This window comes from Pelodiscus sinensis, chromosome 2 (genome assembly GCF_052426305.1).
Source record: "Pelodiscus sinensis isolate ZL-2025 chromosome 2, ASM5242630v1, whole genome shotgun sequence".
Taxonomy (NCBI): domain Eukaryota; kingdom Metazoa; phylum Chordata; order Testudines; family Trionychidae; genus Pelodiscus; species Pelodiscus sinensis.
The window spans coordinates 14,308,947-14,319,839 of record NC_143053.1 but is presented as its reverse complement, the minus strand read 5'-3'; the positions used below and the strand labels follow the sequence as shown (position 1 = coordinate 14,319,839).

General features: G+C 42.7%; 1 pseudogene; it reads right to left on the bottom strand.

Annotated features, from left to right (window-relative positions):
• Positions 1-311: 311 nt before the first annotated feature.
• On the bottom strand, positions 312-9,363 carry LOC149525233 (E3 SUMO-protein ligase KIAA1586-like; annotated as a pseudogene).
• Between the last annotated feature and the right edge of the window lie 1,530 nt (positions 9,364-10,893).

Genomic DNA, 10,893 nt, shown 5'->3' with positions numbered 1-10,893 from the left:
ACAGCTGTGCCACTCCAGGAAAGAGGGCAGGACTGCCCCTGAACTGCCCAGCAGGAAGTGGAGAGACATAGGAGATGGGGGAATAGAGCAGTAGGGCCACCTTGTTCCATTTACCCTGCCCCTGCCAGTGAGTGGGGGAGACAGCAGACACTTGCTGCCAGCACTGATCTTGCTAGTCCCCCAGGACTGCTCAGTTGGGGAAAGGGGCAAAACGGGGGTGGAGCAGGAGCAGCAGGGAGTAGAGTAAGGGCAGAGGGAGGCCTGGACAGGGGCAGAAGAAGGGCAGGAAGAGTGGAGTAAGGGCAGGGAGAGGCAGAGCCTAGTGGGAAAAGGAGTGGACCACCCTTTCCCTGGACTGGGAGTGTTGTGTGGCTGGTGGCAACCCAGGTTCTCCAGTAACCTCTGCTGTTCCCATTCTTATTCCTTTTCCTCTTCTTGGGTTCAGGAGACAGAGCATTTGTGGGGAATGGGAGCCTCCAGCTGTTTCATTGCCAGGATGTAGCTTTTGCACCTCACACCCTTTTTCTGCCAAGGAGTTGCCACTTCAACAGGTGATCGTCCATTTGATTTTGCTAACACCTGGCCAACGCCTCCATTCACCTTTTGTCTCTGATGAACTGAGCTGCTTCCCTGATTTGAAATAGGTCTTACTAATACCATACAGGAGAAATCTTATAACTTCACATGCAATGTTGCCACATTTTTTTTTACCAGGACCACAAAGATCAGTAAATCATGAATTGTCAGATGATGCCTTGCAAGGCATAACTTATACAAAATTTGAACACAGGACTATAGACTGGCACATCTGGAGTGGGGCAACTTTGCCCATTTATCATGTCTGTCTTTTCTGTTATCATTTGTCTGATATCAATGCATTTCCAGACACCTGCTTGCCCATGGTTAGAGCCTGGAACAGATATTAACTGTGGATGCCAATATCTGCAGAGGGAAATTATTATCGGCTGAACCTCAGAATTCTACTCTTGCAACCCACAGCACCCAAAAGAGAAGACTGTGGTGCCACTGTCTTCCAGGAGGTAGTTCCCTGCACCACCAGGTCCTCCCATCCATTAGTCTATACAGCCCCAAGCCTCACCTCCAGCGGACCTCTGTGACCCATGGCAGGCGACACAACTATGTGGAAGGCTTGGGGGCTCTATAGCCGCAAGGCCAGGATGAGCTGAATTCCACACATTTTGACTGGTTTGTTGTGCTGACTAATCTTTCTATAATAGCATGTGATCTCTATCTCTTATGACAGCAAGTGCCTAGAAGGCTGGTATAAATTGAAAGTTATTTTAGAATTATCATACCATGGCCTTGTCTGACTGAGATCAGCTCGGATTTGTAGTTTGAAATAAATTGGGCCATTAGAATGCACAGTATGGCTAATGCTAATGAGCTGGTTGGTTTAATTACTTAAGAAAACAGCTCTAATCATCTGAGGATTTTTTTTTAACTAAGAGCAGCGAGGCTGCTAATGTTCTCCATACCACACGTCTTTTGATAGCACACTTACTACTTATCATGTCTGATTATACAACCATCAAAACATTAAAGAGATGACAGTAAAATCATGTGGGAAAGCACTGACTTACGTGGATATTCCGATCACAGACATATTTTCTTATCCTTGTGAGATACGTTGTAATAACTAACACCTTCCAAAGCAGGAAGAAAAATGGAGATATTAGCTAATATCCCCAGTCCATTAATAACTCAGGAGGTTGTTGAACAGCATCTACTAGAGAGAAGCATTTTTTTCAACAGCAGATCCTGTTTATCCGGGCTCCAGACAGGGGGGCGTTGGCTCCCATGGGGTGTGTGGCCTGGGGCAGAAGGGGTGGGGCTTGGGGTAGGGCTGGAGGCTTGCCTCCCCCAGCCCTACCTCCACCCACCACCATGCTATGCCTTCAGATGAATGTGCTTCCAAGCCATAATTTCACATATGGCTTTGGATTCCACTTAGTATAAGGAAGTCCCACAGGTGAAACTAAACAGCAAATCTGCTACATGATGAGTGATAAGTGTCATCTATTTAACTGAATCCTCTTTCTCAGTCAGCATTGTTTGCATCAAGGGTGTGCACTGAAGGACGAGTTTTTTACGTTTTCCAGGAACATTTTTTTCCCTCCAGAAGCTTTGAATTCCACAAATTCCAAGTATGTTTACTGTTTGAGTCTCAGTCGATCAGCCAATGCTAAGACTCAGTCAACCAAAGCCACCTGTGCTTGTTCAGAGTGAACTCCTGGATCTGTTTCCACCCTTTCAGTTCTCTTGATGTCTATTTTCATTAGCTTTGAGAATGGTCATGTCTCATTCCTGTAACATCTCAGACAAGTTCTTCAGTTCTGAAAGCACATCCAGCATTAAAGAAAGGTTTCTGGTAATATTTACAGAACACAGCTTTGAGTGTACTCCTTAAAGTTTCAGACATTTACTTCCGATTCTCAACTGGTCTTGTGAGGTCTCCTCAAAGTATTTTGCCAAATCAGAATATGTTTCCAGATTGCATTGACTGCTCTTCATGTTGACACCGCCCACCTTAAATTGAACACTTTGCTGATTTTTTTTGCAGACAGCATGTAATTTATTGGCATGTGCACTAATTCACGAGACTTTTTTGGTGGTTGTACAAGAGTATGTGTCCAAAAAAGCCTTAAAGTCACTGGTACCTCCAGTTACTCTAGAGCTTCATCAATAGCAAATTCTAGTTGATGGGTGAGGCAATGCCATAATATCACGTTGGGTAAGGCCATCTGTAGTAGTTTTCCGACACCAGCTTTGACCCCTGACATCACATTTGTGCCATCACTACAAAAGCAGATCAACACTTTGAATAATAATTCTTTAGAGAACCCACAGTGCAGCAAACATTTTAATGGCTTCTGCTGTTGTGCTTTGCCGCTCAATCAAGTCCAAAGGAAACATCAGTGGCTTCAAAATTCCATCTATACCTGCTTTCAAAAAATGATGAGAGTCAAGTTTCCAGCAAGAGCAGTTGATTCATTGACAAGAACAATAATTTTTTAAATTTTTTTGTCGATTTTGTTGACAATTTTCTTGTTCATTTCACTGGATACATGATTGATGAGGGCTACATAAACTATTCTACTATGCAACAAATGCCCCATTTCAATTCTGTTGATTTGCTGTACGTCAGGGAGGCTGTGGGCAATATAGTAAGCTGTGTACCCAATACATGAGTGGTCATTTCAAATGCTGCTTCTTTGCTTTTAGCATTCCGGCTAACCCGAGTTTCTTTTTTAGCCATGGCTTGGATTTTTTGTCTCCATGTGAGATGCAGATTTCTTATGTTCAGATGTTTTGTTGTGAAGGGAGGACAGCTCTGTCTCTTTATTCTTTCTGTACCATGATATTTCACAAAAGGCCCTGGTTAGAAAGATACTAGCCCTTCTTGAAGAATGCAGCGTCAATTCAGAAATGCTATGACATACTGTGCACCCAAGTTTTCCACCCTAAGAAAAAGCCGGTCGTTTTTATTTTTGAACAACTCAGATTGCATTTTTGACCACACAACAGGGTATGGCTGGGTCTCAATCTGCTTACGAGGCAATTCATCAGTTTCATTTGTCGTCTTTCTTTGTGACAGCTCACATGACAGCGGTGTAAAAAATGGCCACATTTTCTCCCTATGGATGACTTTCAGCTTTTTCATTGCTGTTCTTTTTGACTGACGATCCCTCATTTCCTCACTTTTACATTAAACATACCCATTAAAGTCTATTCAATATGCATCTTCTTAGGCAGTATTTTTTTTCACTTGCGTTCTACTTTAAATTGCATGCCTGACATGATAGACTTGACCAATAAGAAACAAGTGGTTACCATGGCACTCAAAAGCTAATGTTTGGAATCACATGAACATCTTCCACCTGACAAGAAGTAAAAAATTGAAAAACTGAAGGGGAGCATTTTGTTTCTAGAGAATTTAAAATTTATTTAATTCAAGTGATCAAACCTAGCCTATTTTGCCCATATGTACTGAATGCATTAGCTACTTTCTTACCAGTATGATGCATCAGCCCATACTAGCTTACTTTTACCTTTGCCTATAAGTACCTTCACAGGGACATAACACCAAGTACAAAATGGCTTGTTAACTTCCAGCCATTGCTTCTGGTTATGCCTTTATGTGATAGATTAAAGTCAGATAACTTCAAATTAAAAATAAGACAGATTTTTTTTTTACTAATCAGTGTGATTAACTATTGGAACAAACTACCAAGAAAAACGGTGAAATCTCCATACCTTGAAGTTTTTAATTCTAGACTTGAGGCTTCTAGAGGATATGTTTTAGTCAGATATGTTGTTACCTGGGGTTTTCAGAACCCAGAGCTCCTGGTAACTTTTACTATTGGCAGGAAATAAATCAGTAGGGACCCAGCTTTCCAATCAATCGAAAATTGAGACAGGCAGTACAACACAAGATTGCTCCCACCTTACAGCTACACTCTATGTAGTTTCCAGAACTTGCATGCATCCACAGCAGGTTAGTAAAATGCCCTCAACCTTCAATAAGACAGTAGCCAGTCTGCCGGTGGGGACCACAAGCTCTGTCCACAAAGTGATCGAACTAGCCCAAACTAATTTCCCCCTTATTTATTGTTAGTATGATATGTCAAGAAAAAAAACCCAAAACAAGAAAAACTTGTTAAGCAAGCAATTTCAAAGGTTAAGCAAGTTGCCTTAGATTGTTAATTAGACAAATGTGGTTTTGTAAAGTCCTCATGCTTGAGGGTCCTGACAAACACGTCTCAGAGGGCAAAAAGAGACATGTTCCTGTTTTCTAAAAACACAATCCTCAACAATTTCAACAGAGATCTTATCAGGAAGGATGCAGGAAAAGGCTCCTTTCTTGTGATTGCTCAAAACCTCTTCCCCTCCTGGCTGAGTATGCTATAGCTGCTGTACAGGCCCACTAAAAGCCTCCTGACTCAGCATTATAATCAATATTCCAACTAGCAGTAGTGGTCCAGGCAACTTACTGATCCACCAAGATCTCCTCATGCAGTTCCCCTCCTTAAAGGTCCCTGTTTTATACAAGGGGGCTTTTCTATAACTGCCATTACATTTATTCTGGATGCATGGGTGGTGGGTGAAAGTAAAGCTGGGGGAGGCAAGCCTCCAGCCCCACCCCTTCTGCATAGGCCATACCTCCATCACAGGGAGGTGGGGCAGCATGTGTTGTGGAAATCTCGCTCCCCTGGGGTACAGAGTCCCCAGAAAGGTCCGAGGCTGGAGGTCAAAGCAGTGAGGCAGGAGAGAAATCTAGGAGGAAAACTTTATTATGCATGCATGCAGGCTGGCAGCTACCAGAGTGAGAGCAGCAGCAGCCCTGAGAGACAGGTTCAGGGATCCTTTATACAGTATGCTCAGGCAGTTTAGTTGTTGATTGTACTGTAAACTTACTTCTAGCATACTTGGTGTAAACAGAAACCTCTCAGAGTACTTCTGCTGAGACTTTGATATGTTAAAGAAAACAAAGGCACATGAGAACCTGAGAGAGGAGCCTACAAGGCAAACTGTGACAAAGATAAGAGTTTACATGACAAATTGTGACAGACTAGGAGTCTTCATGAAGTTGAGATAGGAAACATTGTAAGGGTCTTGATTAGAGTTAAGATGATTTCTCTCTGTTACAGGGAGAGAGGCCTGGAAAACTTTTAACCCTTACAGCAGTTTTCTTTTAGAGAGTTTTGATTTCCTGCACAGTCCCCCCTTAGACACAATTGGAGTTATTTGATTTTTCTCCCACACATGCAGACTGAGCCACCCCAGCTCCCGAGTATGAGGAATGCAGGTACTTGGAGCAGCAACACTCCACCCCCAGAATACTACAGTAGGCATGCTGGGCACAGGGAGTGGGCGGAGCCAGGCTGACAGTTTTGGCCTAGCATACTGGCTAATTCAGCCCCCTGGATGAGCCAGTGATAACTGATGAGTACCAATCTTTGCCTAAATCTCACATGAGGGAGGGGCAGCAAGTTCAATATATTCCCTTCCTAAGGACAACAAGTAGTCCTATGGCACCTTAGAGACTAACCAAAACATACATAGTATCATGAGTTTTTGTGGGCAAAACCCACTTCTTCAGATGATTTGGAGAGGGTCAGAGCAATGGTGGTAGTAGCCACAGGCTCAGCCAGGTGCAGCATGCCATTAGGCTGGAAAAGAACACCAATGTATTTCCAAAGGAGCATAGTATCAAATTCAAGATTCCCACGCCAGTTGGGGAAATAATACTTCCCCCACCCCAAGCGGGACGTTAAGTCCTGGCTAATTCTTGCAAATGCCCCTTTAATTTCATTGGCCTTCTATGGCCCTCCTGTTTGGCAGTGTGCAGCTAGCTCTGCAAATCAGGGTATACAGGCAATGTCTGCTAACCAACTGAATTCATTCCAAGAGGTACAGGTTTTACAGCAGAATACTAAGTATATGTCACTTGCACTGATTATACTTAAACTCAGGCATTTGAAATTCAAAATCACATCCCCTAATTGTTACAACATGACAAAAACATTTATTCTCATGAGGGCTATGATCTACATAGTTAGCAAGAAGCGTAGGACAGTAGCTTCTAAGACACACACAATGATCATCCATATACTCAAGCACAGAATCATTTGCAAATGGGTTAATAGCAGAATGGCATTTCCCTTCTGTTGTTATCAAGCACACATCATGTGTCTGGAGGGCATTTGTGTCTATATGCAACTCCTGGTTTCTCTAAACAAGTCCCTAAAGCCATTCTTTTCTACTCTTGCTCGTCTTTTGCTACCCACATACTCAGGGGCAGATGACCGTTTTGCGGGGCCCCCCCTTTGCCACGGCGTATGTGCAGTGACGCCATGCGCATGCACAGCGGCGCCACGGCACATGCGCGGGGCTTTCTGAAGCACGGGGCCCGGGGCGGCTGCCCCGTTCGCCCTGCCCTATATCCACCCCTGCACATACTAAGGGTTCCATCATGGTCTAATTAATATTGAGGCCTAGAGCCATAGATAGGGAAGCCCATTGTATTTCTCCCTCTGACATCAGCAAAGCAAAGGCTATGATTATTTCTGACCCATTGCGATAGGTGAAATTCACCATTTTCCACCAGGCCTATAAATCCCTCTCAATTTCAGTAACATTTTTACAAATAATAAATTGTAATCTCTGGTCTTAATCCTTCCCCTGTTGGTTCACTACTTTTCTGAAAGCTATTTTCAGAGTGCAGTTAGTATATTCAACTTGACCTGAATTTTGGGTGTTTGCCTATCTGTAGCCTTTGCATAATGCCAAATATTTGACAGATTCCTTCTTTGTAATTCTGAGTAAGGGTAGCTAGCCTCAACCCACTTAATAAATGTGACAATAATTACTAGACAATAATGATTACTCCTCATTTTCCTAGGTAGAATACCAATGTAATCAAATTTCAGTCTTGCCTGGAGTCCCTCTATTCTTTGGTGTTCTCTAGCAAGGAGTTCCACAAATTGACTGTGTACTGCATGAAGAAGTATTTCCTTTTGTTTGCTTTAAATCTGCTACCTATTAATTTCATTTGGTGACCCTTAGTTCTTATGTTATGGGAACAAGTAAATAACTTTTCCATATTCACTTTGTCCACCCCAGTCATAATTGCCTAGACCTCTATCATATCTCCCCCTTCTCCTTTTTCTAAGCTGAAAGGTCCCTATCTTTTTAATCTCTCTACGTTCCAAACCCCTAATCATTTTTGTTGCCCTTTTCTGAACTTTTTCCAGTGCTAAGTTATCTTTTTTTGAGATGAGGTGACCACATCGGTATGCAGTATTCAGGTTGTGGGCGTACCATCTATTTATACAGCGGCAATAAGATAGTCTCTGTCCCCTTTTTAGAGAATAAGACAGCCTATCTTATTGCCTCAGGGTATGTCTATACAGCAAAGTTATTTCGAAATAAAGTTATTTTGAAATTGGGTTTGTTTAGTTTAGAAAATTGAGTTTGTTTAGTTTATGAGTAAGGGAAGTCAGAGGAAGAGTGCTCTCTTTCAAAATAAGTTTTGTGTAGATGCTCCCAATTTTGAAATAAGCTACACAATTGATGTAGCTCAATTTGTGTAGCTTATTTTGAGTTAAGCCCTGCTGTATAGCCACACCCTCTGGCTGTGTCTATACTGGGCCACTTATTCCAGAAAAGCAGCTGCTTTTCCGGAATAAGCTGCGAGCTGTCTACACTGGCCCCTTGAATTTCCGGAAAAGCACTGATGATCTACTGTAAAATTGTCAGTGTTTTTCAGGAAAAACTATGCTGCTCCCACTCAGGCAAAAGTCCTTTTTCTGGAAAACTGTTCCGGAAAAGGGCCAGTGTAGACAGCACAGTAGTCTTTTCCGCAAAAAAGCCCTGATCGCAAAAATGACGATCGGGGCTTTTTTCCGGAAAAGCGTGTCTACATTGGCCACGGACACTTTTCCAGAAAAGGGCTTTTCCGGAAAAGCATCCTGCCAATGTAGACGCTCTTTTTCTGGAAATACTTATAACGGAAAACTGTTCCGTTTTAAGCATTTCCGGAAAAAGGTGCCAGTGTAGACGTAGACTCCCAGTATAAGTACTACAAATCTAACCAACTCCTACACAAGAAACACTCTTTAATGGTACCCTTGCTTTCGAACTGGACTATTTCCTATTCATCAGCCTGCAAAACAGACTGAATAATATTTCCAGAAATTCTGACTAGAACAAAACCCAATTAACTGACATTACACACATACACATACCTCTACTATAGAGAAGCAAAAGCATTTCCTAACAAATGAGACTCCCTTTCTTTTTACTGGAATGGCATACATTATATATACATATATCTTTGATGAACAGCATGTACAGTTATATGTTACTTTTCCCAATGACTGTTTTATTCACTTATCTTTCAAATACAGCTCCTGCTAACAAGAAAAAAATGGGAACATTTATTTCCCCCATGTCTGTTTAAAAGTAATGGACTCATGCCATTTGTCATTTTCAACACACTGTGGCTAACAGCTGAATAGATACTGAAGGCCCATTTCCGACTTCAGTCATGAAACTGCCGTTATGTCAGTGGGAGTTGTGCTGAATATAACTTTAGTTATTAAGATTTGTAATTTAGGAGATTAATGGATCCTCATCAGTATTCCAGTTTTTAAAAAAGAAGTGCTGGCATGTATTTCTGTTAAGTGACAGTACCAGAATGCCATTACAGCATCCTGAAAGACATGTTCCAGAGCATTCCACTGCAGCTTGAACTCTGGCCCTCATATGATTTTTGGAGGATGAGATACTGGTAATATCCAAGAGGCTATGACCTTTCCCTTTGAATGAGGACTTTGCCATGGTTACCCATGCCATCATAAGGCCAAAGGATACTGGTTGGTGGGAGGGATTGAACCTCCAGCCTTAGGGGCTAAAGCCATGTGCCTCTACCAGCTCTTAGCCAAGGCTGTAGCACAGTCATCACACTGCTTTGTCAGTGATCTCAGTGCCTCTGGGTTACCTACTGCCCTAACTGCTCTGCATGAGCCCATACCTGAACCCACTCAGAAATGCCATGCTGAGGACAGGGTAGATGCCCACTCACCCAGCTATGATAATTCCAGTGCTCAGTTCCTTGCCCTGACTTATCTGAAGTTTTTGGATGAGATGCAAAACATTGATCTTCATCTAGAAATTCAATGGACTAGACCCAATGATGATGTAGATTGGAATAGCTCTACTGAAGTCAACCTCAGAAATTGCCTCCTGCCTTGCATTGATCACAAAGACTTTCAAACTCAGGCTCTGTTAGGCCTTGTGCGGGGAGAGGTAAAGGCCTCCACTCTGCAGCTTGCACCAAGGACAGGACTTCTCTTCCTCCAGATTTGAAGAGTGGGAGGTTTACTGATGTACACATCTCTTCTGAGATCAGATGTCAGGGTGGAGCACAGGGCCAACCCTACACAACTTGGACTTGGGTTTTCCTGAATTCTTTCTCTCTTCTCCCCAGGCTAGCCATGTTGTCCACCTTTGTAGGCCTTGGTATGTGCATGGGAACCAGGAAAAGGATATGAGAGACACAAGGTGGGAGCAGTAATAGCTCTTCTTGGTAGAAGAGAGACCAGCTTTCAAGCTGTGCAGAATTCTTCTTCTGGTCTAAGGAAGGAAGCAATGTCTGCAGACACTCTAAGGGCACATCTACACAGCAGGGCAAAAGTTGAATTAAGCTATGCAACTTCAGCTACGTTAATTGCATAGCTGAAGTTGAAATAGCTTAACTCAGCTTTTGGTGCTGTCTACACAGTAGGAAGTCAAAGGAAGAACACTCTTCCTTCCACTTCCCTTACTTCTTGTGGGTACATCTACACAGTAGGGCAAAAGTCGAATTAAGCCATGCAACTTGATCTATGTCAATTACGTAGCTTAAGTCTAAATAGCTTATTTCGGCTTTTGGCGCTGTCTACACAGCAGGAAGTCCGAGGAAGAGCACTCTTCATTCGACTTCCCTTACTCCTCGTAAAATGAGGGTTACAGGAGTCAGAGTAAAAAGACTTCCAGCTCAAAATTTTTTGACATTATGTCAAAATAACTGTTTGCTGTGTAGACGCTCTCTTTGTTATTTCTGAATAACTTTAGTTATTCCACAATAATGCTACTGTGTAGACATACCCTAAGAGAAAAATAAATGACTGGTACTTCATTCAAGCTACCTTATTGCAAGGGACTGTTGGTGTCTTACTAAAACTCGATGGAGGGTTTTGGCCGGTTAGTCCCAGTATTAAAAGAAAGGGGAGTGTCAATGAGACATCAGGACCCTGAGACTGACAGTGCCCAGGAACAATGAGAAGAGTTCAATGCCCCAGGTCAGCCTGACTGACGGGGCAGACAGGC